Source organism: Anser cygnoides, chromosome 6, assembly GCF_040182565.1.
Source record: "Anser cygnoides isolate HZ-2024a breed goose chromosome 6, Taihu_goose_T2T_genome, whole genome shotgun sequence".
NCBI classification, from domain to species: Eukaryota; Metazoa; Chordata; class Aves; order Anseriformes; family Anatidae; genus Anser; species Anser cygnoides.
The window spans coordinates 22,656,559-22,682,929 of NC_089878.1; the positions used below are offsets into that span (position 1 = coordinate 22,656,559).

General features: G+C 35.3%; 1 protein-coding gene and 1 long non-coding RNA gene across 9 annotated transcripts in view; one reads left to right on the top strand and one right to left on the bottom strand.

Moving 5' to 3' along the window:
• The window catches only part of LOC106029948 (sodium channel protein type 1 subunit alpha), a 98,161-nt gene that overhangs the window by 1,213 nt on the left and 70,577 nt on the right, over positions 1–26,371 (top strand). For 5 of the 7 annotated variants that reach the window (XM_066999720.1, XM_066999718.1, XM_066999723.1 and 2 more), the window contains exon 2: positions 7,147–7,226. The exons of 1 other annotated variant lie outside the window; for it this stretch is intronic. The gene's annotated coding sequence lies outside the window, so the exon portion shown is untranslated. Of the gene's footprint in view, positions 1–6,245; positions 6,484–7,146; positions 7,227–26,371 lie in introns of those variants that run through there. One more of the 7 variants, XM_066999721.1, reaches the window with a different exon arrangement.
• LOC125182492 (uncharacterized) lies at positions 2,235–20,298 on the bottom strand. 2 transcript variants are annotated; one of them, XR_010832456.1, is made up of 5 exons: positions 20,097–20,298; positions 17,934–17,993; positions 8,654–9,580; positions 2,925–3,119; positions 2,235–2,352 (listed from the first exon to the last, which is right to left on the bottom strand). It is a non-coding gene; the product is annotated as an uncharacterized lncRNA (long non-coding RNA). The 2 variants fall into 2 exon arrangements; XR_010832457.1 differs by lacking the exon at positions 2,235–2,352 and having other exon boundaries at positions 2,988–3,119; positions 17,934–18,000.

Consider the following 26,371-nt stretch of genomic DNA (forward strand, 5'->3'; position numbering starts at 1 on the left):
AAGACACATTAAGGAATTCCAAAATATAGGGAAATAATAAAATTACCTGAGATGAAGTTTAGTCAGTATGTGTATCAATCAGTTATATTAACAGTTTGCTAACAAGATTTCATTTATTATGTTAATGGCTGTCAAAACAGAAAATAAAAAAAAATACAAAATTATTTTCTATTGACTATATGGCATTTACAGAATTTTCATGTCTAATAGGTACTTTTTCATTCTAGGAATAAATACCAAGGTCTCTTTCTTAAATTGAAATAAGGTTGAATATTAATATAAGATTATATGAATATAAGATTTCAATGGGAACAGTGGAATTAATTTAAATATGCCATGTTGTCCCACTCACTCTAACCTCCGCCCCCCCCCCAAAAAAAAAAAGTGGTTCTTCACACTGTTCTAGAAATAACTGATAGAATTCAATTTTAACACTTGTTTGTAAGTAAGTTTTATTTAATTATTAAAAAATAATATTTTATTTTATTTTTAATCATTTGCTAATCATATTTAAAAGCTTTCTTTCTCTGGAAAAGAACTGCCAAGCAGTCATTTTTCTCTTCATCAGTTACTTAATCACTTTTAAATTTTATTTATTTTTTTTTTTTAGTAACAGTTAGGTAGATCTATTTTGTGATTTAGTAGAAACACCAGGCCAGTGCCTTTATAAACTACTCTCAGCGAGAAGTTATGTTCAAGAAAATATGATATGCTTTTGGTATTTTGAAATCACCTCTATTGCAATGCAATATATTACACCATATAATATTTTATAGACAACATTTTATAGTTCAGAATACAGAAGTATGTCTTGTAAACAAACTCAAAAGTATAGTATAGGAGCTTAGAACAAAACCGGTAGGCACCATTCATTATTGTAATGATGTACTTCACATTCTTTGTTTCTTGCTGCCTGAAGTGTTCTAAAATAGTTTTCTATTGTATTTTAGTACATTGTTCTGTTTCAAGAGTGGGAGCTTTTTCTTACTTGTTTAAAGAATCTATTTAAAACAAACAAACAAAAAAAACCACAAAACATTATCTTTAAATGTATGGTGTTTTTCTGGAAATGTTGTTATTATTTTTTGCACAGTAGTTCATAGCAGGACAGGCAAAGTGTCTCTCAGCACACAAAGCTTCAGATGCTGGAACTGGGATACTAAGAAAATGGTGTTTCCTGTGTGTACTTACGTATAATATATTCTGGTATATCACTTTATGGCTGAAAAATTGAATCTGATCTGTATGATATGTTATGAACCCACTATTATACAGGATATGGACCATTAGTGGTCACTGCCTCCTCCTGGTATTTTCCTGTGGTTTCATGGTATTGCCCAATCCATGGCTACATCAGTAGCTTGCTTTTGATAGCTTGCATATTCCTGCGCATGACAATATACAGCTTGAGTTTCTCACAAACTTTTCTCTCCACTTTTCCTCACAGTACCAGTGTTTTCTGATCTACAAGGGACTGTACTTCCTTCATAGTCATGGAAATGCCATTTAAACTGAGGAGCATGGAAACAATACGGAAGTGTAAATTGAAGTATTTTAGAAAAATGTGTTTAGCATAAACAATGGGAATACCACTTTTTTTTTATGATTCACCACATAAGCAAATTAGACTATTAGTTTCTATAAATAAATTTATATCTCACATGATTTCTGCCCACTTTGAGTAGTTGATATATATATATATATGTTGTGATGACAAATATATGCCATTAGTGCTAATTTGAAAAAGAAAGACTGCAAACTGCATTTATCTGATGTAACATCTAAATTTAAGTCTGTAACACTATAATTCACAAGCCTTCCATGTAAGTTTGAACTCTCAGAAATTCAGATATTTCACTGTCCAGAAGTGCTAACTTTTATTTGCATTTAGTAGAGAAAAACATTACAATTGTGACAAAAATCAGTTGCTATAGAAATGGACTATGTTTATCTCTTTTGAAGATACCTTTTCAGCAGCTGGCAGATGTGCTCTCTTACTTTTGCAAGCAGTTATTAGTCTTTAATTAAGAGGATTTCCCCAGTTTTCATTGAAATAAGTTGGAAGTAATCTTCTGTTCAGTACTGCTATAATCTGTGTAATTTTTCCAGGTCCTGGCTCTCCATGACAATATTCTTGATTGTATGTATAGCTTTTCTGACTGCAGCACATTGTGTTCACATAGTTTAGAAACAACAAAAGCCTCCTGGATCATCCTGTTCACCAGCTTCTCTATGGAGGATCTTAGATGGCTCTTTCTTTATATATTAGATGGACTACTCCATTACCCAATTTCCACATCCACTGCAATTTGCAGAAATCATTCGCAGAAATAGAAACAGTTACTGTGAATACTGTGAAGAATCAAGGGAGACTTCTTAATGCATTGGCAAATAAAATGTTCCTCAGACATTGTTATTTCAAAAAGAAAATATTGCTCTTAGCCCTTTATTAACTATGTATATAGAACACACTTTTGCTTTGTTGATTTCATGGTTTACCACCATGGTTGCACACCTAAGCTTTTAAAAGTTAATTTTAAAGATTTATTTATGTTAAAATAAAACTATAATTGTTGCAACATAGAAGCTGAAATAGGATAGTCTCAAACAAAACTACATTCTTTTAAGTTGGATTTCGTACGTCCCTGTCAGAGAGGAAGAAAAAAAAAAAAACTGTGCTGCAAAGGATAACCAGAGAAGGACTTCCAGATGAATCCTTTCATCTGCTGAAGTAAACCAGAATGCCCCATTGCCTGGTGATCACTAAGGTTGGGCAGTTTGTGGCACTTGAGCCAAAACCTTACTGTGCTGTTCTTCACCAGTTCTCTTTAATATTTGCACATTTGAGGGAGAACCAAGAGTAGAACTGGTCGAAATTTGTAGGAGGGTATGTAAACCACAAATCTGCATTAAAGCAAAGTTACCAAGTCTGCAGAATCTGAAATCTGCAAGATTGCAAACTCAAGGCTGAAGTAATGGAAATTTGACTGACAACCATGTCCATGCTCTGCAGGTTGTGTACATGCTCTCTTTTGGTTCTGTTGCGTGGCCGCTTCAGCCCATGTCCATTAAGGTGATTGCTCCTACTGTACTCAGAACAGAAGAAATTGTAACAGTACCTGCAGGGAGAAGTGATCAAAAGTTTATAAAGTAAATGCAAGTATCATAGACTTTCTTGGTTTAGAAAATTGTTTTATTTTACTAGCTATCAGTAATGTCTTATTTGTTCAGACAGTAAAAAGGGCAGGTTGCATTTCGAGGGGGAGAGGGCAGGGAGATCATGTTTATTAATTTTCACTTTATCTTAGAGTTGAAGCAGCTAATGTGATTGAGAAATCTATACTTTTCATTTGTTTATTTTCTGCAATTGTGGTATAGCATTTAAGTTTAAAACATTATAAGCAATCAAGGGATTTAGCGCTTTAGCTGTTAGAAGGAAGATGCTGTTGTGTTGATAAAGTCTTCGGACTCTCTCAAACCCTGTATCAGATGACTTGCTGTGGTTCAAGGAGCCATGAAAGGATCTTTTAAAGACAACCACAAACATTAATTTTCCTGACACCAAATACTGGTGGAGCTGAACCTGAGCACCTGGTCATAGCAGTGTGTCCAGTGAAATCTGAGCTGAAGGAAATGCTACCTAAAAAAGCCTTCAGTATTTTGCTAAAGATATTTGAAGATTTCTTGAAGTCAGTGGTTTTATTAAGCATCTTATTCTGCACCTCTACTGATACTTAAAGAAGGTCCTTTTAGGACTGCTGTAAACTGCATGCTTTCATGATACACTGAAATTATTATTAAGCTGGAGAGAAACTTAATATGTTCAGTGTTATGTTCAGGACTAAACCTGTAGACACCTAAGTGTACCTAAAAGACTTTTACTACGCTGTATTTATTGTTTAAGCTATCCAGATTCTACTTTATTTTTTTTCATTTTGGTGTTCAGCTTATTTCAAAATGGAGCATATTGCAGGAGCTATGCCTGTAAAATGTCAAATATGCCCAAACTGTAGCAAATACTGGAGGAATTCGTATTAAAATTCCAAGCTGAGGTGTAACTATTCTGCCTTTTAACCTAGTGATAAATCTGTATTTATAAGCATCTGGCAATTCACCATTTCCAGAAATATCCTCCATGAATGAAAAGATTTTTGGGAATGATCAGTTGGAATCAGCAATGATTTCTTGACATCTCTCTAGTATTTCAAATTTTAAGGATCATTTTGAGTCAGAGGTGCTACTATCACTACCAAGTAATTTGTCATCTGCAAGTAATTTGTCACCTGTCTTTGTGACCCTGAAGAACTTTGCAAGGATATGAAAAAAAATATATATATATATATAACACAGCTTTTATAATTATACCCAACTAAGAACTCAAGAGCCTGTTGGCTGATAATAATAATAAGATAAATGTTTATGGCTCTTGCTACCTTAGGGTCATAGGATGGAATTACATATAGGTAGTGGGGACCTGCCTGTCCTATTTAGCAGCCTACCAGTAGTGCCAGCATGAAAGCTAAATTCAAAACTGGTGATCATGATAGCAGTGCTGGAAAGCATGTAAAGTCTTTCTAGATGGTCTGAACATGGTCTGAACTTTTGGGTAGACCTGTGCGGTATCAAGAGTTGGACTTGATGATCCTTAAGGGTTCCTTCCAACTCAGGATATTCTACGATTCTATGATTCTATGATTCTAGATCAGTGGTCAGACACATTTAAAGGATACAAGCTGCATGGTTGTTTACAGCTTGGACTTTTTCTGTGCAGAGAACATATGAAAGGTGACAACTTTTCAAAGCATGCTTTAAAAAAAATGCAAAAATATCTCCCACCACACCACCACATTTTTTTTTATATTGATATTAACCTTTTCAGAAACAATAATATTTTTATTAAACCTGCCATTGGAGATGTAGGCTATATACCTTTTTTTTTTTTCAGTATCTGAGTGTTAGTGATTGGACATATGATGGTGTGTTTTAACTAAATATTTAGTGTCTTGAGGTTGCTTGCCATGTTCATTTAATCACTGTAATATTTGCACAGAAAATATTTAAAAATTTTTGAGATTAGACTTCATTGTTCTTGTTAGAACAACATTTCTATTGATAAATACTTGTAAATTAGGTATTATACTAAGAGACTCCAAGTGTTTGTGGTGAAGGGCCAAATGTGTCAAGCCACCACTGGGAGTTGGAGAAATTTACATAATTTAGATTCAGGCAAAATTTAAGCAATCAAAACTTCATGATAAACAAATATTAAAAATGAACAAATCAGACCAATACTGAAACTGAATCTAGGGGATCAAATTCACAATATCTGCCTGGATCACTGAACTGCAGGTTATGTTATAATATCTGTAAGTATCTGTTATATCACAGAAGACAGCCTTTTTTTTTTTTTTTGTCAAGGAAGAAAAGCTAGAAATGTATAATGCTGTCTGATTTAGCTCAAAACTGAGGCTGATCCAGCACAGCTGCAGTTTGCTGTATTAGCATTTACTGTTGTTTAGCAATCTGAATTTTAAAAAGAAGCCCTTTTTTTTTAGATTCCAGATCTGGCTGCCCAGCTGCCATCTGAAAACACTGTGATGTATAGATCTGACACTGACATGGCAGTCATGTACCAGGCTGCGAGACTGGCAATGCAGTCTGTAATAGATAGAAATATCATATGACTACCAAAAGATCCTTTTTCCTTTTTATTTATTTATTTATTTATTGGCTTGAAACCATGACTGAACATGTTGAATCTACCTCTGCTACTCTGTGGAGAAGTGTAGAACAAGACAAGGATAAGTAGCACTTAGCAGTGGCAGAGGCTGGTCTGGAAAGGTTTCTGGTGCTTTCATAATGGAATACCTGTACCCAATTTCCATCTCACATTTCAGATGCAAATAATTAACGGAAAAGAAATGAAAAATAGTAAGAATTTTTACTTGTTTAACACTGGATGGGGAAATCTACTTCTCAGCACAACCCTTGCCCCCTTGCTGAAGGAACACGGAACTGTAGATTTTGTTAGCCAGCCACTTAAAAAGCTGCTGGTAACAGCCGATTCACAGCTTTTGCCAGTAGATGGGGCTGTCCTTCAAGGTGATGTCTGTATCCCCTCACGGTCTCTCTCCATTCTCCCCCATCCCCCTTTTTCTTTCTTTCTTTCTTTTTTTTTTTTTTCCTTTTTTTTTTTTTTTTCCTGGCCTGCTATTTGCTGATTTGTATTAGGTACCACAGAGTGAGCCTCAGAGCCTCAGAACAGGAAGCTGAGGATGAAGCAGAGAGGATACTGCAGAGTGCTTTTTTTTTTTTTTTTTCCTCTTCCCAATGCGAATGCAATGCAGCAATTTGTGAATACTTGGTAATCTTTTGAAACTGGGAATCTGAACACGTTTATTAGAGAGAATTTCATCATTGCTATCTTTTGGGGTTTTATTTTTCTTTTTCCTCATAATACATTTGAAATTCATGTTTTATCAGGTAAGCCAGCAGGACATTAAATCCGAGACCTCAGTTCACTTACATTAGCTGTCCATATGGGGTGTCCCCCCCCAAGTTGTTTTTTTTAATATCATATTTGAATGTTTGCTTTGTAGTTAATGCTAAGCATATAAGTAAGGAGAAAATCCAGTTTGGTGGTTTTAAAAATGTTTTTAAAGCTGCAGTTAGGTGTGTTTAGCACTACAATATTTTGTTACGAGATGGATTTCACTGGACTTATATATTTGGATTCTTGCCTTTTTATTTGTTTGTGTTTTTTTTGCCTGTTTATTTTTTGATTTTTATTATTCAAGATTTTTCCCCTAAACTGTTTAGAAGTAACAGAGGTTATGTTGTTCCTTCACATGGAAAACATACAAAGGGCTGACCTTAGCTTTGCAGGAGTGTACAGCTTTCCTTCCCATGAAGAAGCTCTTCTTTAAGGCTAAATGCTTTATCCAAATGGTTGGGGTTTATTGAAGGTGGAAGGGGCTCCCTCCTCTCTTTTTCCCCCTTCTTTCTGCATCTACCTCTTCCTCCAGCATTTCTGATTAGGTACTTCGATAGAAAACCTTGTTTTTATTTACATACAGATCAGGACTGGTTGTAATGCTATAGATATAACTCGGTTCATAATCTGAACCGTCTTGCTTTTTCAAACAGCACAAGAAATTTGCCAGGTGGACATCAAGCTCTTTCAGCGTCTTTTCTAAAATGGATTTCTTCTCTGCTGCTTGTCTGAGGTATGTGCTTAACACACTCCCACTGAATTCGTTTTGGATTGGGCTGGCTGCTGCATCCCCTCTTTGAAAAAGTAGTGGTTGCTCATTCTGCAGCATTTGAAAATGGATTTGTGTTTTGCTGTTACTGTTAAAAATCTATCCAGTCTTACTTATCACAGAAATGCTTATTTTGTAGTTATGATGTTGAACTCTTGAGTTGTATTGCCTGATGTTAGTACTGCATTCTTGAAACGCACCTGCTTTTTCTATGTTTTTCAAGCTTGACCCTTCTTTTAGTATAAAGTACAATGGAAAAAAAGACTAAAACTGTGCTAAAAATGACTCTGAGAATTAATGTGAAGCAATAACAGGATGATTGTTGTCAAGACTGATACCCTGTTAGTTTATTCTCTTGAGCCTAATTTGTGTGATCTTGAATATTTGCTGAAATATGACACAAGAAAACAAGTTAGAGAAAGTCAGCCTTAATCTGATTGTCCTCAGTTAGTCAAGTAGAGTCACAGATAGTTTTCATTATTTAAAAGGAAGTAAACATGATGGGGGGGGAGGGGAAGGGTCAAGTTTTTATTGTATAAGGAATCATATAATCTAAACAATTCTAGGGAAATTTTAGGTAAACAACAGTAATTTGCATAGTATCATTTTAGAAAATATATATATATATATGAAGCATGACTATAAAGACTTTCAGGAAAATGATGTAGATGTATATAATAGAATCATATATCCTAAAAGCTGTTAGCAACACTACTTTATATCAATGGTAAGAGTACTTTACTATGGATCATTGAAATCTATATTTAAATTGTTATATTGGAACCTTAACTTGCTTTGCAGTTTCTGGAGTTGTAAATGTCGAGAGTTGGGAAGCTAAAACAAATGACTGATTATTGCATTTTAAAATCAAGGTGGCCTTGAATTAGAAAACCTTTAGAATGTCAGTGGATATGACCCTTCTCCTCAATGCATTATCCCAATGCCAAGGACTTTAAAGGACAGGTGATTGTTTACTTTTAAAGGTGATATCACTGCTACTATCTGTATCACACCACAGCCTGTCCTCTTTTCAACATTTGGGCTCCTATTCTAGGAGTTTTGTATGTTACTAAGAGAAGAAAATGCGTTCAGGTAGAAAAGCCAAAAAGCTTGATACTGGATTTTTTCCCTTAAATGGTATTTTTTGGATCCTTTTGGCTAATTTAAATCGAAGAACTAAGATTAAATTGTGAAGATTGCTCTGCTCTTGGTTATGAGAAATTGTCTGGCAGTACTAGGAAGAAGTGGGTACTTCCTTGCAAATATTTTTTGAAAAGTGGCACAGGCTTGGTCTAATTTTGTGTATGTAGTTAGAACTGTGTTCGATACTCCTCTAGATATATATGTTTTCTTTCATTTTATTCATTTTCTCAAATCCAGTACCAACTCACCTGCAGGAAAACATGCTGGGTCTTTTGGGCAAAATATTATGAATAGATTTGTTGATTCTCTTGCAATTGCAGAAGCATATCCTTCAGTTTCTCCACTGAAGACAGCTGATATATATCGGAGTCAGTAGGATTCCACAAGAGTAAGAGAGAGCTGTATTTGGCCTGTAGACTTTCTGTTGATGCCAGAAGAAACACAGCAAAAGACAAACCAAATTTCCTTTGCTGGCAGATGTATTAAAAATTGAACAATATATATCCACACTTGTAAACTGAGAAAAAATATGATGCCATCAGTAAGACATATTAGATAAGGAATACCATTAGACTTTTTTTTAGCAGAATATTTCAGAACACTTAAGAGATCAAGTTGCTCAAAGGGAAAAATCATAAAGGTGGACTATTTTAAAATGGAAAAAAGAACCTTTGGGTAACTTTTACCCATTAAAAGCTACAGATGATGTTTCTGAGTGAGCTGATTACTGTAGGGAGATTGGCAGTATCATGCAAAATCTTCAAATGTTTTTCCCAGAGGTGAATAGTTCTGGTATATGTCACTTCCATTTTCTCTAGTTGTAGGTTTATTCTCAATGGATTTCTATCAATGAAAACTTCCAAAAGTTTTATGAAAACATTTGAAAATTTGGTATAGGTGATGTAATTAGTTAAATTTCAAATTTAGACTGAGAAAATGTAGTCTGTTCTGTAGCCAGGTTAGTCCAATTTCTGTAAAATATATTGATCATTTTTATTCAATTAGTAATATTTATTTAAAGAATTACAGTAATGTCTTAATGAATACATGGGTGTTCAGTGTTTTCACGTCTCCTGTCTCTTACAGATTTTTGTGTCACCTTTTCTCTCTCTCCCATTTCCACCATTGTGTGTCATTCCAGGGCCCCTTTCAGTCTTCTAATGTGCTATTTAGCTCTGAAAAAAAAAAAATTGATTTTATTTTGAGCCTATTACCAAAATTCTGGGTAGCACCCTGCCATATTAAATATCACTTGAAATACCACATTTCTGACTCAGATCCCATTTTACTTATTGTTTGCATTTATCAGCCCCGGAAGCTTTCTGTCTCCTTCCTCTGTGCTTGGAAATTCTGATTATATTGCTTTTTCTATACATAAGTTTTTATTGCTTTCTGTCTCAGCAGTGCATTTCTGTCTTTCCAGTGTTCTATTTTAAAGCGTCTCTATCCTCCTTTTTTGCTTGTTTCCCCATTTTTTTACAAGTCTCTGAGAAAAAGAGGACATGACCCCTCCATTTTTGGTCTCAAAAACATCCAGATCAGTTTGTGCTTTTCCCCATCTCATTCCATCTATCTTGATAATTTATTTCAATACCTTGTTAGCATGTGGATCAATCTCCTTCATCTTACTTCTACTCCTTAAACAGATTCTCTAATTTCCTTACAGAATTTTCTTTTTAAAAATTACTTCGTAATACAATTCATAACACTGAAGATCATCATGATAAACAACAACAACAAACAAATCCTGTCAAGGTCAGCAAGAAAAAAAATAGGAATAAATCTAGAGGCTTGTGGGACTCTAATAGGCTTTTTTAATAGTGGTTTTGGTCAAAGATGACAAAGCTAAGCAGCAACTATACTACTTTATAACTGAAGTAATGGATCTGAAGGAAGCTTTCAAATGTTTGGTTATTTAAGCGCATTTTAAGCCAGTGACTTGATGGTGTTCCAGATGTATTGGCCTGCAACTCTTCCATCCTCTCATCCCTCCCTGGACTCCATTTTCTACTTAGTCTTTGATAGTGTTTCCTTCAGAGGTCTTTCATTTTCTTTTATGTTTTAAAGTATCTGACTGTTTTGTTTCAAATTATTATCAGATTTACTTGCCAATAGGAAATCATGACTGAGATCTTTCTGAGGAAGATGTGAGGTGCTTCTTTAAAGAATGCCTCAACAGGGCTCTTATGGAAGCTTGGGAAGGATTTCTTGAGTAGGTCTAGAAATGAAAATGGAACGGAAGAGGCAAGTGGATGGTTAGAAGCTGAATACTGGAGATCACTTTTGTTCTCTGCGTCCTTAGCAGGTAGTACAAGAAAGAGACTGCAGAAATAGACTCATCCAGATGAGATACTGGGAGGAACTTTCTAATAGTGAGGATGGCGAACGGTTCTAAGAGAGTGTCAGGGAAAGCTCTGAAATCTGTCATGAAGGTCTGTAGGAAGAGGATAGATGAAACATATACTGGGAAATAGGTTTAGTGATCCTGCTTTGGACAGGGAGGTGTAGTAGATGGCCTCTGATAATTGTTTCTGACCTTATTTTTCTGTGAGTCTACAAAGAAGTAGATACCCAAGGAACAACACCCTTCCAGAAAAATACAAAAAATACTTCAAAAACAGACATCCTAAAAGATATCTTAATTAGGATTTAATTTAGGATCTTAAAGTACATAAGCCACTGATACTAAGCGGAAAAAATAAGTTATCCTCAATTAAAATAAATAAATATATTCTTAAAGATTAACTATGTGATCCAGATGTTATCTGGAAATTTCACCTCCAAGTAATAATATTTTCAGCTCAACATATTTTCTCTTTAGAAACATTAGGGGAGATAGATCAGAAAGGATGACCCTTTACCATGTTTTCAGGACTTCATATTGTCTCAAAACAGAAATTCTTACAGATCTACTACTCTGAATTATCAATGATAGCTGCACTTCAAGGAAAATCGTCTAATTTTATTAGATATTTTGGCTCCGTCTATGCCAAGACAAAGTGACATGAGATATTCTGTTTCTTCAAAGTGTCTTGTCCTTAAAAACCTAGTGACCATATGCACCCTGTCTACAGGGAATGCCTTCTCATGTGAGCTAACTCTTGAGTTATGTCCTGAAATTATTTGGGAAACTACTAACTAAAATGAGTGAAATCTGTGCCAGGGTCAGTTGTATTTAACAAGAGGTGCTTGGGTCCCAGGATCCAGGAGTATTTCTTTCCATTGATTAATGCATTGGCTCCTAAGCTACAGAGTAAAAAAAAAAATCTGTTTTTATAAATATGTATATTAAAATATCTATATATTTACTTAGGAAGAGGTAATAAGATTTTATTGTGTAAAATATTTATTTAGAGTATGACTTTAAAATAGGCTAAATAAATTCACAAACTGGAATAACATGGTAATCAGGTAGAGATACAATATTTTAACTTTTGAATTAACTATTGAAAAGGAATCAAAACAATATTATCTTGAGTGTCCTTTAGGAACTTTATACTTAGAAAAAAGTTAATTTGAACTGTATAGCTTCTTTTTTTTTTTTTTTTCTATGACAGTTATAGAGGGACACATCTTCACATAGATTGCTTAATACTTATTTTAAAAATTTAATTGAAGTCTGGAAGATTGTTAATCAATACTTACAAGAAACGCAAGACCAATTTAGAAAGTATCTGGTGAAATCAGATGCCTAGCTGGACTAAATCAAACCCACACCTGTTTTATTTCTTTTTATTAATTCTGAAAACTAACATGAAAAAGTGTACACAAATCATTACAAATACATTTCTGTTTAGTGGCAAAATAAATTGATTTTGTTTAACAAGTGATCAGTAAGACTTACACAGGGTGTGAGAAAAAGAAAGCTATACTCAATATACATAAAACATGATGGAAAAGAGTACACTTCAGCTCCTGGTACTATTTTCTGGTACTGGGGAGCTTTGTAAAACTGTGTTTGCTGACACACCTAGATGGGGAAGGCTTGCCAGATGTTACTTCAGGATGTTGTGTTGTCTGCTTTTTGATGGACAAGTATAAAACTAGTTGTAGAACTGTACAGAAACAGAATTTATGTTTGGGCTAGAAAAGTGTAAGAAAATTTTCTGAAATAATTTTATTATATTACAAAAGCATGTTTTGAAAGAAAAAAATAAGGTTTCTAAGTCTGGTAAAGATAATGAAAACAAACAAATGATTTGCATTAGTAGTGTTGGGTTTCCATACTATTCCTGGTAGAGTAGCAAACTTAATCATCTTATATACTTCAAAGGACCACTAATTTTTCAAAATTACACTGTAACTAATTCTATCTGGCAATTCAAAGGGTTTTTCATGTCAAAGAGTTTCTGAACAGTTACAGATAAACCTCATATACTGTGAGACAGTTATCCTTCTTTAAAAAATGAGGAAAACGGAGATATGTTTGTTCCAGTCACTGGACAAAGTTGTCCAGGTGGAGAGGCTCCATTGATGGAAATACTCAAAGCTTGATTGCACATGGCCCTGAGCATGCACATGGCCCAGGGTGGGTTGGAGTGGCCAATCTCCAGAGGTGGCTTCCCACCTCTGCCAGTCTCTGAGTCTAATACAAAAGCAAAATTTTAGGAGTGTACAGTGGAAGATGTCCATAGCCTAGCCATCTGTAATAAGTGGCAACTATAAAATAAAATATAAAAAAGTACGCTACAAACACAGTCTTGTGTTACCAGGTATGAGGGCTGTCCCTGCTTTGAAGTTTCATAAATGGGACATAAAGTAGACAGTAGTTTACAGCTTTATTGATATATTTATGAGCAATGATGCTACCAAAATAAAATAAAATAAAACTTAATTACTTTAAGTACCTTTTAAATAGAATTTCAATCAAAAATATTTTATTCAAGTGATGTTTTTAGTCTTTTCTTTCTTAAATATTATTTGAAAGTGGTATTTTGCAACCATCCAAACTAGAAGGAACCATAGCATCCTTTGGTTTGCTAACAGCAACATCTGCTTTAGTTATCACTGCAATGAGTTGAAAAGGAGTAACAGTTTAGAAAGGCCTACACATTTTGGACTTCTTTAAAAACCTCTACTTATTATATCTAATGCCAATCCAGGAATTCTTACAGTTTATGGAAGTCCTACGTCTGCAGTCTGGTAGAAGATTCTCATATCTCTTAGATAGTATGTCTGGTAATTTTGACTCTAGGTTATATCCTGTCTAGCTGCTACACAGCCTGTATGTGAGTCTGTCGCTCATGGGTATTGACTTCAGACATGCCCTCTTCTTTCCCCTTAAGAAGTTTCTGTACATCTGCGAAGCCTACATTCAAGTTAACCCTGAACCAACACTAAGTAATATTTAATGACTCTGCTGGGAGAAACTAAAATGCATACTTCTCAATAGCAGGAAATAATAAATTACCAGACATGCTACCAAAATAAAAGCAAATTAGGTGATACAGTACCCCCTGTTTTATGTCCGTCTGCCTAATTCCTAGTCAATAGCTAGCACTGAGTTTCTTGACCAAAAAAAAAAAAAAAGACAAAAAATGTTTTTGTCGATCAATTAATTAAAAAAAAAATGCAGCGGAGTAATAAATATTCATTTTTATTTTTAAAAGCTACTTCTCTGTTCCAAAACAGATAAAACGATCTCTCTTCCGTACATGTCTTCTAGTAGTAAATGTCTTTTAATAAAGATTTTATCTCCCTTTTTCTTTGGCCTCTTTGCCCATAGGATTTCTATGGGCATCTCATCAGTGACATTTTTTCTGGGTCATATGCTTAGCAGGATTCTGAAATGCTGGTTCTGGTCTGTTTTGGCTTTTTTTTTTTTCTCCTCTCCAGTGACTAAAGATTGACTATGAGCTAGAGCTAAAATTTCATAAGATAGGTCAAAGCTTACATGTCTAAGTCTATATTTAGGTGCTTAGACAGAAAAATAGTGTCCAAAACAGTGTGACAAGAATTTCATATTGACTTCTGTGTGAATTCTTGATTGCTTAGCACTTTGGAAAAGAATGGCTTATGCCTTTAGCTGTCTATTCAGATAAATTCCTGATATGAAATACGAGCCATTTGTTCTCTTTTGTGTGAGAAAAGATTGTGAAAATGGCTAAATAATGACTGTGGGCAGTAAAATTGTGATTAGCACTTTTCTGAAATCCACAAAATAAGCAAGTTACCCTTCTCTTTAGCGGTCTGCAGGTCTGTTTTCTCTGCATAATAATTCTAATTCAGGTGGCTCTCCCAAAGCAGTAATTAACTTTAGGGGATTATAAAAAAAAATATATATATATATATATTTTTTTTTTTCTTGAGATGTTGATGAGTTATCTCAGTACAAATTCTGCACTGAAGATATGTAGGGCATATTTTTACCTCTGGAAGTTTCAGAGACTTTGTTCTTAAAAACTTTCTGCTTTCTGCCTGTCAGGCTATACTACTGAATGCAGTGCACCATATCGATTCTCCAAAGTACACAATTTTCAACTTTAATACCTCTTAAATTCCAGATTCTTACCTGGAAATTGTTCTACTTCAGTTTGTGCCTACATTACCTGTTGTCTTGCATACATATGGATATTTTTGTGTAGCTTTTATAAGTAAGGGTACTTCTAGGGAAGCTAAGAAACAAATCTGTATGTACTACTTGAATATGGAGAGAAAGTGAATTACTGCCCAACACAGCATGCTATCTAAGTGTAATGAAAAATGTTAGGTGTCATAGACAGAAATAACACACTTAAAGTGAAATTATTTTGGTAGGTGATCAGCCAAATCACAGGAGAGTTTTCAAAGATATCTTGAAAAATAATAGGTTAAGAAGACAATAATGAGGAAGTTTTGTGCAGATATTTGTTTCTGCTAAATGTGACTGGGAACCTTCTTCAAAAGCACTATGTTGATGTAAATTGAAAATTGACCAACAGAGTTGACATCTAAAAAAGGTATTTGTCATAATGAAGAAACAGGCTGCAAAGACCCTCTGAGAAGGGGTCCTATATTTTCTGAGAATTGATACAGGAGGATGACATGGCCTAAAGTCACCCTGGGTATGGGCACATCTCGTTTGATAAGGCCAAAGAAACTTTCTTTCTCTTAAGCTTAAAACAAAGAGAGACTCTCTCTTAAAATAGAGACTCAGACATTTATTACCTTGTGGATGTATAAGAAAGATTCTGTCTCAGATATGTATGGAAAAAAATACAGTAAGATTTAGGCATAGTCTGGCTCCAAAACTTAGACAAGGACTCCTGAAACATGTAAGAGTTGGATTTATTGTGAGAGCTAGTAGCATAGACACCACTAACCTTGGCAGCCTTTAGGTTTGGTTGCTCACCTCATGTGCCAAGCTATTGTGTTAAGCACTGGTAGACTAGGACGTATCACTACACCTAGAATTTGAAAACACTTTGTACCTGCAGAGGTGGTGTAAAGAAGTCTCAAATAATTAAAACATGCATCAGCAAGGCTTCATATACACTGCTGAATAGGATGTTTCTGAAGGGAGCTTGGAGACCAAAATAGCTACAGCCATATATTCTGCCTGCATTCTTCAGTATGACTACATCTTGGCTGTCTGCTGTTCAGGGTACAAAAGCAAAATTGTACGCTGAATAGGGTACATCTGCCTAACGGTACTTGCTGCTGCAAACTTGGAGATCTGCAAGCAACCTGCTTCCCAAATCCAGATGGAGTTCCTGTAAAAGGCAGTATAGACAGATACATGTTGTGTCAGGAGAAGCTTGTGACAGAATGCAGCTTTGGCTGCACTCTGTAAAATATAGTACAGATGTAGCCTGAGAAAAATAAGTTGAAAAATTAAACATATTTTTAAAATAGGCGTATTAAGATTTGATGCTGTAATATAGCCGACATTTTCACTGAGGTCCCTTCTTATAGGTCATAGTTACTTCAGTTTCTGGGACAGGCTGTGTAAGGTACCTATTCACATTCTTATGCTTTGGCCATCTGTTATGTATCAGACCATTGTGTTCTCACTGAAAAAATACCTCCTGTTCTACACTCTCATAACCACCAGTATTACCTTTAATAGTTGCTAAAACATGCAAGGATTATGCAGGTATTGATTCAGCAACTTTTTTTCCCACTCCCTCTTCTAGTTTCACTAAATTCAGTATCAGGTTTATGTTATTACAAAGATACCTGAACTTGGAGATGTATTCTATCCTTTTACTCTTGGAATGTGCTGATGAGCAGTAGGACGGTAGCAGAGACCATGCTGAGAGAGCACAGTTCAGCCAGTGCACTATTTATTCAGCATTTTGGACACCACAGTTCCATATAGGAATTTGTGATGTGCTGAGTTCTATCACACAGTACAGGCTCAGCATTGGTTTTAGACATCTTGGTAGACGGCTCTGCCAAATATCACAGTCCTGTGGCCTATTTTGTTTGAACAGCTCTATCACAACAAAAGTTAAAGTGAAAAGGCCTAAGAATTACTACCTCCTCTCCTTTCACATAATTATTAAGCAATCCTGGTAAAGCATGGAGTCTTTTACAATGGTGGTAGTTTTGATCTTGGCCTTTATTGGTTTGGGAATATTTTGGCTACATTCAACTCTGTCCCCACTTTCTGGCTTTCTCCAAGCTTCTGCTGTCAACCTGTAGCTCACCCAGGAACTCCCTCGCCACCCAGCCCAGCAGAAAACCTATCTTCAGAACCTGAAAACCCTGCCCTGCTCCTAACCAGCCCCAAATTACCCCCACCTAGCATTTGGCTTCCAGAAAGCCTGGCTGCCTGGGAAGGTGAAAGTAGACAGGGAGTGAGGGCGCACAGCTGCAGCTCACTCCCTAGAACCTGTTTACTTAAAGACAATGTTCATTTCAAGCTCCTCATGGACTTGACAGAAAGGTGAAAAATATTCAGGAGGTGAGGGGGAGAGTTTGATCAAGAAAAATAAGAAGAGGAAAAGGGAGAGAGAAAATTTGGATGCAGTTTTCATATATTTTCTTATGACTTTCCCCAGACTAAATCCATGCCACCATCCTCAAGCTTTCCCACACTGACAATCACTTTCACAACATCTATTTCCATTGACATTGTATGTCATATGGCTTGTAATGTCATATGTAAAAAGCATTTTACCAACCCACAACTTAAAGCCTGAGAACTAATTTGTACTAGAAAGAGGACCTTCATGATAATGATTTTATAAACACTATATCATTTTACTAAGTAGTTACTAAATGATGGGTATGTATATTTACATGATTTGCAATAGTGCTTTTATTAACACAAGTATCTTGCCATTATTTTTAATGCATTAGTCCTACAGCACTGAAATATCAAAATATGTTCAGAAAAAGAAACTGCATCTTATGATATATAAATGTCTGCTGGTAAAATTTCATTATGTAAAAGAAAACTAAAGGGAAGTATTTTTCCAGGTTAATGTGCATCTACTTTAAGGTAAGTCAGAGTTTGAATTGAAATAACATTTTTATATAGCATAAATCAGAATTATTCTTCAAGATACCATTTAAATATATCAATCAGGTGATAAAACTTACCTGCATGAATGAAGTCAATAGAATGTTTTGAGAACAGCTTCAATAGGATCAAGAGTTCATCTGTTATCTCAAAAAAAAAGGGGGGGGGGGGGGGGGGGGTAGTACAATTTTAAATCATAGAGAAAAATGAGAATTTTAAGAGCAATAAATATGGAAAAGTAGATAAAAAGGAGTAACAAACCAGCTCTTACTCAAAATTGCTGAACCCAGAGAAATCTGTTTTATATAAAACTTTTAATGACTTTTCCCTCAAAAATGGATTGTTTGATGTAATTTCCACTTATTAATATATGCATATAGTAGTATATGAAGTCCTCTATTCATCCTAGCCTCAATCAATGTAACATGATCATTTCGAAGCTTCTTGATTGTACCTGTTTCCCTCAGCCTTAAATGCCCTTCTGTTTTTTAGGGCCATGACCTACATGTTGCATTCATTTCTTCTCTGACAGTGTTCATTGTTCATATACCAAAGACTTTATTTTCATAACTGGATATTATCTTTTATGTAATGCATTTATTTCCATTATTCTTCCTGATCTTAAACACATGGAGAAATTCTTAAAAACAAACAAACAAACAACAACAGCAAAAACCACCTTTGGTTTCTCACTAGTTTATACACATGCAACGAGGTGGTATGTATGACATCAGCAGAAACATTATTCAACTCTGAGTCTGGCACAAAATTGTGCTGTGCCTTCAAATGCATTGATCAGGCAGCAAGAATGACATGCTGAGGAATGCCTCCCGGCATTGTTTCTCAGCTGGCTGTATTGTAAATCAATACCTTACTCTGGGAGTGGCTGAAGCTTTCTCTCATCTAGGCAGACTAGAATTAGCTTTCATGCTGTTAGCAGGGTAAAGAGTTCTAGGAGAACAATGACTAATCCTCTCATTTATCTTCAAACTATTTAAGATATTGCATGACCATAAGATATTATAACTCACTATGCTAACTTAAAAATCACTATTTAGAAAAATATATATATTCCAAAACACTGTAACCTCAATTACAACATTAAAATATAGTTTAGTACAGCAAGAAGCTGTTTAAATCACAAATGCAGGAGTACTTCTAATCATTAAAAAGACAAATGTTTATTTGTAATTATAAGAAAAACTGAAAAGTATTTTAATCATCAATCTCAAGTCCTTTAAAATGGCTAAAGTGTGTTACTTCCCCCGACAGAAAAGCTGAGTTTGAGAGATGTAGTTGCTTTAGTCAGAGCTACCATCGTGTGCAATGTTCTCCACTGTACCATGTCACTGCTCTTATTTGAGCTCTTATTCACATGAGCAGAAAAACATGAAACAGATCTTATATCAATTTCAATTCAACAGCAACATAGAAACCTTTGAATTTATTTTTTATCACTTCATTAGTTTCTTTTAAATAATTTGACTGCACAATTTATGTGCATTGTATTGTATTTATAGGAACTGCAGATCTTTCCTTTTTCTATGTCTGTACCTATATTTGAGAAGGGTTTCTTTGCAAAATAATCACTAAATATGCACTACAATCATATTTTTAACCACACAGTTAAGAACTTATTTGATAAAGAAAGTGTAGCCTGCTTTTTAGTAGATGATCTGGTCTTTCTGGAAGTACAAGAAATGGCTCAGAATTTCAATGACTGAGTGTGTTGCTCCAAAATTTAGTATCATTTATGCTATTTTTAAGTATTTAGCTATATTCCAGAAATTTCTAATTAATCGTCTTCTGCTTTGAGTATTATATCACATTTTGGTATAACGTGATATTTACTCATTTTATTTTATTTTTTTAACTCTTTTGTCACCTACAATGTATATTTTGCCTGTTTTCTCAGTACACTTATTGCAAAATTAATGAATTTAATGCTATTTTTCTGTGCTGCTAAACATTTAATGCCTCTGTACTGCACATATACATTATGATTTATTTTAAAGAAGAACATTTCTCTAATTTTTCTTCTTGATCAACCTTAGGATTAAAAAATAGCAGAAAATCCCCAGATCCAAATACCAGTAGATTTCATAGTCTATAATTGTATCACTTCTAGCTTCTGACAGGATTATTATTTCTCTTTAAATTTTTATATTTTCAAAAATAAAATTAGCATCCTGAATATTTATTGTAGGGTTAGAATATAAAATATTAAATCACTGGAAACTCACCAGCACCTTAAAAGAAAAAAAGGTGAAATCTTTGTTTTTAAATAAAAGTCAGTGTGGCTAACAGTCTTCATTCAATGGTTTTCAAACCACTGCTTCTGCAGAAATACTAATTCCCAGGCTCTGCCTTTCTTTGCAAGTCTGAAGCTTTTCATAATAAGGCTTTGTTCAAAGGGTGTGGCGGAGGCAGCAGATGCTGCCTGTAGTTAACCATTTAATAGCAAAAGCGATTTCATGGCTGCTAGTAATTTTTGAGATTTTTTTTTCCTTTATGAAACTGAAATTATCATGAGTACAGAATAGGATCTTTTCAGATCTCACAGAAGCTGAACACTGGAGGAAATAAATGAGAATTAAAACAAACAAACAAAAAAAACCAGTGAAATAAATCTTGAGAAATTATTGGAGAATGTTTATACACAAAGCCCAGTTCACTTGGGTTTTTTAAACCCAACTGTGATTATTTGGAGTCATGTGTTACAGACAGTAATTCCTATATAGTTCCTTCTCTGTGTGCCCCAAACCTTATAATTATTACGAGCAGATTCTAATGCATGCTTCCTGGGCTAAGATGCCTCATGGCTATGCAAAACACCCTCACAAATTATGATGAGTCAGCTTCTATGGGAGACGGCAGTCTCTAGGTGAATGATAGTGCTCACCAAGACTATTGATCTGAATTCAGGCTTCTTGCAAATCCCTAGGCATCTTCTGGGAATGAATGTAGGCCTTTCTCTCTCTCTTCAACACCAGCTTCATGGAATATCACAAGGGCAGATATGGATGGATGGGGTGAGTTAAGTATGCTCAGGACCCATCCACACAGGAAGTCAACTCACCATTTCATGTCATCTAGATTTAACTCATTTTCAGTAATTCTTTCTGTGGGTACACCAGATGGCTTACCCCACCACCAACTTCCTGGTTGCTCCACAGGGAAACTGCACAAGCAGAAAGCAAATCTGACCTTTAGCCTTGGATTTAGTATTGCTTCAGTAGAAAAATCAAGATGTAATCACAGGATTACAATTGGCACGTTAGTGAAAGGGAGATGACCAAGAAAACTCATTCTGGTAAGTGGGATGATAACTAAGCAGCAGATTAGTGGATGGATTTTAATGAGCTGATGGGAATGACCAGGTGGTCTCCTGATGCAGGAGTTGGGAGTAATAAAACCAAAGGTTATCCCTGGCGATTTTGAGAAAAGCTGCGTGCAAGAGAGAGAGCTTGAATGACTCAGGCCAAAGCCCAAAATTTAAGCTAAGAGTTAGTAGGAAATTAAGAGAGAGAGCAGTGGAGGACTGTTTTACTTTTTTTATTTTTGTTTTTCTCTCATTTGCTCTCTTCAGAGTAAAGCATAATGGTATTAATGACTTCTGCAAAGTCTCTGTGTCTCTTGCTTTGAATGATGTTTTTTCTGAATCACATGGTTCAGCTGCTGTTTTCCCGAGTGGTGAGCTGCACACCAGTGTCAGAAGTATGGTGTTTTGGGATGAATCTGTTAAGACAGAAGTGAGTGTGGGAATAAGCACTGGTGCTGGGATTTTATGAGGCCTGTTGAAACACAGGTGCCATTTGTAGGAAAGGAAGCAGGCAGGCTTTGTCTAGAAGGTGTGCCAGAGGGACTTATCAAGGCAATGTGTAGCCTGGAGGGAGTACATCACATTAACTGCACCACAAAGTTGAGCTACAGAAACCAGCTCTAAACGTGTACAGTTGCTTGTGTACTAGCTGCAATAATTCGTAGATGTTAGTGCAAATAATTTATTTAATATTCACTAGGCTAGATTAACTGTGGAGTTATACTGCTCCTAGGGCACAGGATGGTAGGGCTTGAGTGCTGTCAGGTCTCAAGACTACTGACATGTAGTAGTGCCTAGACACAAGACAGACATGGTGGTCTGAATGTCCACTTGATGAGAGCTTGTGCAAAATGGCATTGGACTAACATTGTTAACTCAAATTCTATTGGGAAACTATTCAAAACTAATCAGGAAACAGGTGAGATTTATTTACTTTTTTTTATCTTTGACCAGGCGTGTGTACTGAAAAAAGTTTTTTTTTTTTTTTAAAAAAAGTCACAATGATGTGATAATTTTTTATTCATTGTAAGAAATTTTCAGTGATGTAAATCATCTGAAAAAAAGGAATGAGTGACATTTATATAACTTGTACTGCATAGCCTACATTGCTTTGTTTATTTATTTTTTTTAACCAAAGAAAGGCACTATTATATTTGCTAAGATAAATGGAGGAAAACATTTCAGACATTGCTTGAGAATATTATTATTAAAATGGTGATGTTGATTCTCAATAGGAGGGGTCACTTTACTGATCAAAGGAAAAAAAGCAGAAAGGCCGCTTCTCTGCACTCTGTACTGCAGCTATTTGTTGCACAAGGTACACTGCAGGAACAAAATACACATGGAATTCATTCAGCTTGGTAGCACTCCAGTAGTTCTAAACTATTACATGTATTTGCTCTGATGGAGTAGTAATCCAGATGCCTTGTGATTTGTCCCTTTAAAATATTTTATTTCTTTCTATGGAACTGCATAACCAATTTTTTTCAGCTTTCTAAAATAGAAATGACTCTGTTGCAGTTAATGGAATTAAACTACCAAAGCAGAAAGCAGAAGCAAGCTCTTTATTTTTAATCTAAAGCAAAGCACATTAACTATATTTTGGTTTAGAGATACATTACTTAAATTTAAAAATGTAATGAGAAGTCCAATGGCAATCAAACCAATGCATACACATATATAAAATTAACAGTGATGAACAAAATGCTGTGTCCACATCATGTGGTCGTTTGATTTACTCTAAATGACAAACATGGATAGGACCAACAATATACATATTTGAGGGGAGGCAGGAGTGGAGGAGTGAAAACTGCAACTAAACCCTCTTTTCTCTTAAATACTCCTAATTATGTTCTCAACTATTAATACACCTCCAGCAATATTAAACCAACTTTTCAAGTGAATTTATTGGATACAATAGGGAAATAGCTTTGGGAGCAGGGATCAGAAGCCATGACTGCCTTCCCAAACGAAGGCTTACCATTAAGTTGCCAAGTTCATGTTTCCTTGAGGGCTTTCTTTCTGTCTCAGTAAATCTTGATTTCATCCTGCATAGTGATGGCAGAGTACTGCAAAGGGAGATCAGATGGTCTGCTGCCTGTTGTAGTGTAAGAGTTTTGCTGACTGATGGAAAAATGTGGCTTTGAATTCTGAGAGCTGATGGGGGAGTTAAGTATAAATACTCATGTAACGAGATGTAAACTAAGCAATTATACAAAAGTGTGGATATCACAGACGTTAACTGCATTTCCTCTCTCTGTCTCCTGCTTACTGGCTGTTGGGCAGCCTAGACTGAGGCGCTAAACTGCCTTCCTAAATCACATAGCTACCCTTGATTATTTGCAACTCTGTGGCAAATTAAATAGTGATCCTCCCTGCTCATTGCTCCCCTTCTATGTCTCTTTTCCTGTGCCCATATCTTTGCTGGGTATCAGTTTAGATAATGGAAATACCTACCTGCAAAGCATAGATGTTTGCGTGAGCAAATATATGTTATTTTATTGCTTTCAATATTTCAGATAATTCACTTATTTGTCAATTCATAAGTATGTGCCTTGTTCTGATCTCTGCAGTATTGATGTACCTACTCTTTATTTAAAATTAATATGCATTAAGTAAGTATAGTTAGCCATCTCCAAGTAATCTAATACAAGCAAGTCCTAGTGCCCAGATTTGCATTAGTCATACTGAAAGGATATGTCAAAAAGGCAGTAAAAGAAAATATATGGGAGAATCCTATTATCAGACTGATAATATGCATGTTTCCTTTATAAATCTGTCCATTAGAATTAAATTTAATTTTATATATGAGCTACAGGGAGTCATAAAAAATTGTGCAGTCTTAAGAATCTAATCTGAGTTCTGTTCTTCTGATAAGTGTGTTGCTTTGGATAAGCTACCTAATTTCAGAGCTACCTGTAGTAGCCCTAAAGTGGAGATAAACAGGCCAGATATAGGCTCATCTTCTGTGAAGAAAGAAAAAGGGGTTTCTCCTCAGCTAGAGCCTCACATATAAAGCCATAATAGTTGGCAGCACCTCCCCACTTCTCCTCCCGAAAATCCACACTTTGCAGAAGGTTATTCAATTTTATTCTGCGTTCTGAAGGCATGAATCATAATGACTAGTTGATAATTCAGAAATACAGAGAAACTGTGCCAATAAACAATAAGAAGGAAAGTTACATAGAGATTTGTAGTAGCTGTGATCTGTTAGGTTGTGCCTTGAATCAGCCAGGTGACAATACCTGTGCATATCACTGATAACCTTACTAATATACTGGTAGTTGAAATGAAAGTGAAGTTACCAATGTTATCTTATTGCAATTCAAAGTATTAATGCTAGTCTTTATCATGATGTTTTTTTTTCAAAATAGTAAAATGTATTATTTTTAATAAAACTGATTTGTTAGTTTATGCCAAAAGCAAAAACATAATGTATGTCACAAGGCAAGGGCAAAGTGAATGGCAAAGATTAAATTCTGCTTACTCTACCAGAATGCTCTTGCCTGAGTTTTCCCTTAGCAATCAGTTTCACAGTACTGGATAGTATGAGGAAACAGCAGTGTGTACAAACATTTAAGGGTGGCTTTCTGAAATTCAAAGGAAGGTTAACCAGACAATGAAACAGTCCAGTTTCATTTGCTAATCACTTTCATTTGATGCTATTTTTATTTTCTATTAGTGGTGAGAGATTACTTGTTTCTTACATCACTAAGTGTAACAAATCTTTTTTTGGGGTGTATATAATGAAGAGTCCTGTCAGTCATTAATTCTGCAAGTAACAGTGCAAAAGAGTATGTGATGCATTTGTTGAAAGACTCACGTACATTTCCTTTTTCACTCGTGTTTCCACTTCATCTTGGAAATACATTCGCACCTGACGAACTGGAGCTGCACTATCTCATATTGCACTGTGGAAGGGTACAAATCTAGTCTCACCATCCTTCACCCAAACTGAGAAACTGGAGAATACAGTTGAATACAGTAGGGTGGGGGAGGCAGAAGTATTAATCCACTGGTACTTCGGATGCATGCAATGTTTTACCCCCCCCAAAAGTACATAAGTTATTCTCTAATTCATGCTTGCAGCATGTTCAGTTGTGCCTGACATGGCTATGTCAACTGAAAAACAAAAATACCATTCTTGTCTGTTCACCATGTCTACACACCTGCAGCATTAACCATGGGAGAAAGTTAATATCTATGTTGTTCTAGATATGTATGTTCTAGAAAGCATGGCACACAGCACATTGCTATACAGTAAATCTGAGAAGCTATAGCTTTTTAAAAGTTAATCATACTTCTATGCTTAGTGAGTAAAATTAATGCTAACTAATATTAAAAGTTATATTGCGGAGAATTTTAGCACCTCAGCAATGTAGGGAGAAGCAGGAAGAGTTTTTGTTTTGTTGGAGGTTAGGTTTCATTTCAGCATTCTGACGGAAAAGGGATCATGGAAGGCTTTATGTAGGTGTTTCTGTAAGTGAAAGTATGAACGAGACCTGTTGTATCATAATTGTTGTTTAAACTTGTCTGTTATAATCAAATTCCTACATTTCTAGCACATAGGGTCCACTGGAACTTCAACATCTCAACATTCATTAAATTCTGTGGCAAATGGAAGATGAATTTAAATTTAGGGGTGTTGTCACAGAAGATCAAATATAAAAGCACACTATTATGGTTCATAAATCAATTACAGAAATAAAGTAGCTTACTAAAGTTCAGGTATTTGCAGCATTGCAGTATGCCAAGATCCTCCTGAGCAAATTCTCTGGAAACTTTTGTTACTGTTAGTTACGATGGCAATGAAGATAATGAAAGCAGCTGATAGTAAACTACATGTTTTTCAGATTAGGAAAAAATCTTGTTAAAACCTGCCTCTTTTTCAGAGAGTTAAGTATAGTCTAATTGACTTCCTCAAAGGCCAGCGTGCAAGTGTTTTGGGATCACTTTTAGATGAGGCACCATTTCTCCAGCTGACAAGTCCCTTCATTTTGCCTAGTAAATTTATCTAGGTGAAATTTAAAGACTTTAGAAATTTTTTAAAGCTCTGTGGATATTTGATCTTGAGTTGTTCCATAAGCATGCATAGATTTATGACTACGCAAGGTGTACAGTAAATCAGATCCATCGTGGAAGTGCTGAATTAATTGCATGTATATTGCCCAGATGGTCATTGTGTGCATAGCTAAT